This window comes from Monomorium pharaonis, chromosome 9 (assembly GCF_013373865.1).
Source record: "Monomorium pharaonis isolate MP-MQ-018 chromosome 9, ASM1337386v2, whole genome shotgun sequence".
In the NCBI taxonomy this organism is placed as follows: Eukaryota; Metazoa; Arthropoda; class Insecta; order Hymenoptera; family Formicidae; genus Monomorium; species Monomorium pharaonis.
In genome coordinates this window covers 20,828,967-20,837,418 of record NC_050475.1, presented here as the reverse complement: position 1 = coordinate 20,837,418, position 8,452 = coordinate 20,828,967, and the positions used below count along the sequence as shown (strand labels likewise).

Genomic DNA, 8,452 nt, shown 5'->3' with positions numbered 1-8,452 from the left:
GAAAGAGGAAACGTGAATATAGGAATAGGACGGATGGAAGAAAGGGTTGCTCAGAAGAGAAGAAAATAGAGAGAGAGAGAGAGAGAAGGGGAAGAGAGAGAGAGAGAGAGAGAGAGAGAAAGAGAGAGAGAGGAGATATAGGAAAACGCAGAGAGAAGAGACGAACGGAGAGATCGAGAGAAACGCAAATTAGAGATAGTCAGTAGAGGGGGAAACTGCGTGAAACAGAGGAAGAGGAATTCACGTGGTGGCAATGGCGGAAGGGTGACAATCCTCCCCCGCTTAGAAAGAGATGGAAGATAAATTTTCAGAAGCTACAGAGTAGAGTTCATTTAGATTCTACGAAAGAGACGAGTGCTTGCGTTGCAAAAAGAGAAAGAGAGAAAGAGGGAGAGAGAGAGAGAGGGGGGGGGGGAGAGAGGGAGGGATTGAAACACACGCGTCAGGAGGGTTCTCCAAAATTCGCCGATCACGGCATGGCCGCGCGAGAGAAAGAGCGCGCGAGTACGACGCGAGGAAGGGAGAGCGATCCGCGGCGGGGGTGGAAGAGTATTACGGAGTTAGAGAGAGAGAGAGAAAGAGAGAGGATGGAGAGGAGAGGGAAACAGAGTGAGACGGGCGAAACGGGAGCGGGACGGCAGGAGAGCGCGAGGAAGAGGGAGTATCAGGAGGCCGAGGCTGCGGCGTAGCCTCAGTGCCGGCGCAGTGGCCGGGCCATCGTGTCCTGTGCCCAGGTCTCCGTGCTTTCCTCTCTCCGTCTCTGATCCTATCGTCAGTCATACGAACTCTGCACGGTGCGTCGCCGTCGTCGTCGTCGCCGTCGCCGTCATTATCATTATCGTTACATCTGTTGCGGCCGCAAAGTCCTCACCGAGTGGTGTTCTATCGTGTCTTGCCAGCATCGCGGATTTCTCTTTCTCTCTTTCTTTCTCTCTTTTTCTTTCTGGTCTCTCTCTTTCTCTCTCTCTTTCTTTCTTTCTCTTTTCCCATCTCCCTTTCTTCTTCTTTCTCGGTCTTCTCTTCGTCAAGTGACGATCGAACGAATCGCGCGACCATCCCCGATGAAAGCCAGCGCGACGCGACTTGGTGCGTCGACACCCGGTAAGGTCGCCCTTGCGGGAGACGCGGCCTGACTTCCTGGTGCGGGGGCAAGGGGGGTTGGGTTGTTGCTAACAGGCGTCACTCGTGTTGCTGACGTACGCGGGGGGTACGCGGCCACGAAAGAGTGACGCAGGAGGTGAGAATTGCCGACGGTGCGGGAGAGAGCGGCGATACGGAGTTAACCCGGGAATTAGTGACAAACGGTGGGACATCCTTCGCCGGGCAACAGCGGCCAGGAGGATCGAGGTGAAGAGGTGGGAGCCATGCCGCCCGGGCGAGCTTCCCTCGAGGCAGCCAGCAGGATCGTCCAGCTACTGTCTTCCTGTCCGACGCGGTTGCCCGCTGCTCGTGCTCGCTCCTGCTGAGAGGTAAGGAGCCCGCCGGGATCCTCGGACTCCGACAGGAGATGCGATTATTGACTACGGCGTGCGAAATCTCCACGTCTTCCGCGCTCGACCGATCGAGAGCGCGACTTCCGAACGGATGCAGGTCGTACTATGTGAATGGAGTAAGCGTTCGCAACATCCGTATCATCTTATTTGAATGTGACGGATTCGATGGAGGCTCGTGATTGAGAATGGCGTTTTCCAAGTCGTAAGTACCTACACTTTGGAGATCTCTCCTGTAATTTCTGTTCGCGCACGTCTCTGTTATCTTTCGAAAACTCGCAATTTTTTCACAGACATTTATTAACGGTTAACAAATTTGGATTCTTCGTAAAATACAATTCGAAGAAACAATTTCCGTTTGTTGATAACGTAAGCATTTATCGCCCGCCAAGCGATACGCACCCCCTTGTTCCCTTACGTTTCGAAGAAACATAAAACTCTTCCTGGTCTTTTGCATTCTTACGTTTCTCCCCCATCGTTTGAGTTAGACAAACCTGTAAAATTTATTTAATAATTAACCAAACTTTGTTGATCTATAACTGTGATTACTCGCGAGAAAACTTGTGAGTTTCCGGGCTGTGGATTCCGCGCGACTGCTGATTGGAAGGCGCTTTCTCCTCGCCGTAATAAAAGTCAAGAGGATTACTTTGAAACTTAGTCCCGACGACGCGCTTCTCTCAGAAATCGTTTGATGAATTACGTTTTCCCGAGATACTTCTACCTGATTACGCAAAGCGATCGTAAAGTCGATAGACTCTTCAATTCAACCCCCTCCCCCCTTTTTTGTCACAACACTTCTTCATAATCTTCACGAAACCTGTCTAGGGTCCTGACTTCATTTCGCTTTCATAATCGCCCTCCATCATTTCGTGCGGAGCTACGTCGTGTCAATGATATGCACAGTTCTCCGGCTTGTAGCAAGCAACGATGGCGTGTCCTTGGAGGATAACCGTCGTTCGTTATCGGTTCAAGACATGTCAGTGGCAATGATCGGTTGTGCATTGTAGACGCCACAGTTCGACTGTTTCCCCACGAAATGCATGAATTCGATCATGTAATATTGGAAGCATTAATTACGTGACTCACCCTTTCCTTCATACCAGCGTCATTAACCAGCAAGTAGTCTCTAACTCCATAAGAATTAGAAGATCGTAGAAGTTTAAATAAACGAGCACATTTCTACGTGAGAGAATTAGACGGAAGAGAGGAAAATACTTTCGGGTGATAATATATGTAAATAATAATGGAATAAAAATTAATGTTCCATCGAGCAGTAATGCTTTGTTAAATTAAAAAAAGCTTGACTCCTTTCATTTTCTATAATACAAACATTTTTCAGAGATATTTAAATATATATATATAGATATTATATTTAGATTAAAGATATGCCATCATAGGTTTTCATTTGTTTATCCAAACGCGTCTTTTAAATACCGAGAATTAAATTCTTCCTATTGATTTCAATTACTATATAATGGTATCCTTTCTTGGATGCTGGCGTTCGACTTATGCGACGTTCCGGCGGCTGTGAGAGCGTCACATTAATTACTGGAAATTCAAGCATGAATCATGATGTAACGCACAATGCGCACGTTTGACGTGGACGTCAACCGTCTCGTTATTATCGTGTGCTCCAGGAATTTTGGCCGGTACACCGTGCGGTCCCGATGTCGATGAATCCCGGTCGACAGAATGGACGAGCGTGCTACGAGCGTGTTCATACAGTCCCGGTATCTCCGGTATCGTGAGAAACGATCATGTTAATTAAAGCTTGCCCAAACACATATCACATTTTATCGTGAGTGAAATGAAGATCCGAGAAATACGTTCGCGTTCCTATGAAACTCTGTATGAGAATTTGCCGCTGTTGTTATGCGAGCGTGAATATTTTAGGAAGAATAATGTACATATTGTGTAAGAGTCTTACATATTTTGTATATACTTAAGTGGAAATTGAATATCGGTGAAATATTGGCCTGGTATCAACTCTCTAAATTAGTGGAATCGATATGTTATTATTCGCTGAAAGATAATGAATAGAATGATTGATTTTGCTGTACTATATTAATCAACGATACCGTGCACGGTCTTTCAATAATTCCTAACAGTGAGAATACTCTCTTTTTCAGAATTACTGAAAGACAATGTATAATCATTGATGACCATAATTTTAAGTATAGCACTGCAGCAAGATCTTACTGATTCGGATTCAGAGAAAACTGTAATATTAAATATTGATACGGCACTAGATACTAGAATGTTGAGATGTACTGGAGTATTATGATAGCAATGGACTAAACCTTAAAGTATAGTACTATTACAGGATGGGAATGTTATAACAGTATAAGAATCGACACCAATTGCCGATATTGCCATCGATACCAAATATCGATACTTTTTAATACTGAACTTATATACAGTACGCTTCTACATTACACACACACACACACACACACACACACAAAACTGTAACATTATATTGTATCAAAAATCGATACTGGTTCAACTCAATATTACAACGGTTCTTTAGTGTAGAAACTCCGGGAGTTCACTTTAACGCGAAGAGAAAGATGTCGAGTCTCTCGCGATTGCTGTGTAATATTCCTCTTATGGGAGAGAGTTTAGTCATGCATCCCTCTAGCGATGGGGTTCCATAATATTCGCGCTAGGAATCTATCAATTTTAAATATGACATCGAAAATTTTTCGGTAGTTTACTTCTGTTCTGTTGCTCGCTCTTTTGTCAACTTCAATACGAGTTTAGAGTATCAAAAATCTATCTGGCAGTATACTGTACTACTATTTAATATGAATTCATACATTAGGTTAGTATCGTAGCATTGTTGCTTTACTGAGATGTATATGAAATCCATTTTTCGGTACCTTATCAATATTCCACTCTAGTTTAATGTACTCTATTCTCACTTGGGATATTTAAAGAGTTATTATCTTATCGTATATTTTCACCATCAAAATAACTTCCTCAAATCATTCCTTCCCTCTGTCACGTGCCCCAAGTTTTTCCACCTTGATGTGACAGAACGTTTTACGCATTCACGAGTAATATTTGCTAAGGCGAGAAACATTTAAGATCGCCGGGTAAAGGAGAGAGTGGAGCAGAGAGTTGGAAGAGACATGACTCCCAGGGGATCGTATCTGTAGGCTCGATCTCCTTCCCGCGTCCATTTAAGATATGATGCAAAACAAAGACGACGGCCCTCGTAAAAACTATGCCGTCTAATTCGCGCCCTGGGAATCACGACGGTCGCCATCGCATGAAATTTATCGTAGATTTTTGCATTTAATCATCATCCTGCCGATTCGCGCCTCTCATCCCGCATATTTTAGCACTTGATCCCACTTGAATGTCTGATCTGTCCTGCCTTCCGTATCCATAATCCGAGAAGCAAAACTAAATTACAATTCGCATCCAGATTTATTGACAGATTCGTCCGAGGATATGAATATCCTGGCTCGGTGTTCATTCTCGCGGAGCGTATCAACCACGGCATCCGTTAACCGCGTTATCGACATCCGTACGTACCTATATAATTAAACTAGCCGATCCTCTCTCTCTCTCTCTCTCTCTCTCTCTTTCTCTCTCTGAATTATGGCAGCGCCTTACGCTGAGAAGTTCCCCCTGGCTAGGCTAATCGAGTGACACGAGTTTTCAACTTTGGTAACCGCGCGCGGCTGACAAAGTTGGCTCTCGTATCGAACATCGAATCGGAATGTCGGATGTCCCGACACTGTGCCGCCGCGTCGCGCCGTGCGAGCCATAATTTCACTTGGCGGCGCACTAATTTCCTTTAACAAAATCGTTTTCGCGAACTCGACCGTTTCTAACCGGTTAACGTGGGGGACGGTCATTTCCGGTCTGCACATCTGTTAATTTCCCTTCCGTAAGTTTCCTGACTTCCAATTCTGTGACTTTGTCTCCGAGGGGTAAAAAATAACTCAATTATCCATTTTCGTCTGAACATTATCTGTTTCGCTTTGTCGTCAGTGCCGAGTAGATTTCTTAGAAAGGAGAAAAAGCATCACTGCGACCAAAGACGTACGCCAATTACAAAAATACTTACGGTACATGGAAAAAGTTAATTTTACACAGATAACAATACTAGATAACCGCGCGTTTGTCTCAGGCGGAAATATCTCTTGAGAAAAAAATTTCATAAACCCAATAAAAAACTGCACATTAACTGAAAACAATTAGTATATTAAAACAGTGTTATCAGTTACTGATCGTTATCATTAAAAGTGAACATCAACTGAAGAATATATTAGCAATAACTGATTATCGTATATGGTTACTGATTATTAAACTGAATGTCACCTGGACAATATTATCAGTTACTGATTCTCGCATTCAGTCACTGATAAAACATTACAAGTTACTGAGGCGAACTGCTTCAACATCATGAGTTACTGATGTAAGTAATCAGCCTCTTTTTTTTTTCAAGAAATTGCGAGCGCCGTGGAAGATGGAGAAAATCATTAATTTTAATTTCGCGAGTGTTTCGGTACCCCCGGTTTAGCGAGGTATTTAGCCGCTACTTCAAACAGGCTAATAGGCCAAATTAGAATTTGAGGGAGTTAATGGACTCGGAGGGACGGGAGACATTCTGACCCCGTCGTCGTCGTCCTCGTCGCCGTCGACGTCGTCGGGCGGACGCGCGCGGAAGTTTTTCCTCTCCTAATTTTAAATTCTCTACGGAACGTGGAATTTCCACCGGTGAATTGGGACGCCGTCCGGGATTACCTAACGACGACGCGGGCGCGGACGTAGCCGCCGCGTAAATCGCGAAACAATAACTTCGCGGCGACTGTGGAGGAGAACTGATGAAAAGACTGGGTCGTAGAAATTCAGCAATCCAGAAATCTGGCGAGGAGACGTAAGATCGATCCGATCGGGTTCCCTCGCTTTCTCGAATTAGGAATCGACGGGCGGCTTCCTGTCGTTACAATTTCATGCTATTATGTCTCCTTCGTGAACACGTGTCTCAGAAACTTTTTGCGACTGAAAAATTTAGTACGTCCCAAGGATGCTTTTCTCGCGACGAAATCTCGCTTGTTTTGATAGCCCAACGTAATCTTGACACGGATCCCAATTCTTCCCTCTTCTCGTGTATGTATGCGTGATATATAATTTTAACGCGGAGACGGCGGCGGCGCGTTTCGATCTCTCGAGCATCCGCTTTTTCTCTCCCCCCCCCCCCTTCTTCTATCTGTTTGTATTATTTTTATTATCGTGGTGGGCGGTTTTTTCGCGTCCTATACATCGGGCGCTGGGACAGCCCAGCAACAGGGCTATCGATAACAGAGGAAACGGATATTTCCGCATCTTCGAGCACGAGTAGAGCGAAACGGTAGTAGATCATGACGGGGCGACGGGAGGGGGATGAGAGCCCGGTGAGAAAATAATAGTACGGTCCGAATAAAAGCACCCGCCGCTGGATCGCCCCTCGAATCAGCCTGATGACGATCGATCACGTCCAATTAATCAACGCCGTGGCGTATTAATGCCGTTTAATTATCGATGATTTACTGCAAATTGCCGCGGCGCGTTATTTACGGCGAATCTTTTAATATAGACGCATTAAAAAAAAAACAACAGCCGATAACGTGTGCCACGCGCTATCGTCGCTATTGCGCTACAGTATCGCGAAACGAAAGCCAGGGGATACTCGCCGGCAATTCAGTTTAATTGGCGATAAAATATATCGACGCGCTTCGCGACTCGCGCCGTTCATCATGACGGTTCCGATGAGCATCAGCGGGCTCTTCTACCGGGACATGATTTATTAGCGCGCGTCCGATTGTTATTCATCCGGATCATCGTTTCCTGAACTCCGGCGAATTATCGTTACGTTGCACCTTCGCGCGTTGCATCACGCGTCGATGATATTTTCCTTTTCCTTCTTCCATGGGACCGTCTCATCGGATTATATTCGTAGTCCATTTTGTAAAACGATACTCTCCCTCTCTCTCCCGGATGTGCAACCCGCGATCGCGCGATGTGATAAATCCATGAGGCGTACACTCGTGCATTAAGCTGCGAGAATTAATCCCCGTACTAGAAGGAATTAATCTTCATTCTATTATCTCGCGCTGCAACGTAGGAGAGTGCCGCAGAGATGTGGCAAAATGCGACTGCGGAATGCCGTACGAGAACGATGTATCCACGTGAAAGCTTCCGTCCGTCAAGCTACGTTCTTTTGTGTACATACGCGCATACAAAAGAACTAGAATCAAACATTAATGTCAAATTAAAACTAGTAAGTTTTTAACAACATTAATAAACAAGAAGTTATATTCTTGCTTATATTTGAAACGACAAATTCCTGGTAAAGAAGATTGTAATTTCATCTTCCCTAAGGAATTTGATAATCTTAAATTCCTATAAAATATTTATTACATTTTTATTTTAATATTATAGCAGTAAATAGTCATATAAAGAGAGCATAATATTATTGCTTGGATAATATGTATTGAAAAAAGTTCTAACTCTTGGTTTAGATTTTGTTTCTTATCCAATATTTTTTTCCTTTCAACTCATAAATATTGGATGAAAATGTGTAGCTATATTTTGCCTTGATAAAGCTGCATACAATTTTTCACGTAAACAAATTACTATTTAATGCCATTTTAATATTTAACATTATGAAAATAGAGATATTCTTAAAACAAAAATGTTCTCTTTTTGTGTATGAAACAACGATAATCTTTTATTTATATATAATTCAACATTTTTTGATGAATTTAAAAATATATCTCAAATTTCAGCAAAATATTTTTATTTTAATATTATAATAATCATCTGAAAAGAGCACAGCATAATCGTTTTGAAAATAATAGTAAAAAAATTTAATTTTAAAAGCATTATATTATTATGTGTCCAATATTTTTTACTTTTAAATTATAAATAAATTATTATCAAATGTATTTTTCTTGCTAAAAATG

General features: G+C 43.2%; 1 protein-coding gene across 3 annotated transcripts in view; it reads left to right on the top strand.

Annotated features, from left to right (window-relative positions):
* Nucleotides 1–677: 677 nt before the first annotated feature.
* LOC105835483 (inactive dipeptidyl peptidase 10) overlaps nt 678–8,452 on the top strand; it is an 89,329-nt gene continuing 81,554 nt past the window's right edge. For 2 of the 3 annotated variants that reach the window (XM_036292390.1, XM_036292388.1), the window contains exon 1: nt 678–1,695. The gene's annotated coding sequence lies outside the window, so the exon portion shown is untranslated. The remainder of the gene's footprint in view (nt 1,696–8,452) is intronic. The other variant, XM_036292389.1, reaches the window with a different exon arrangement.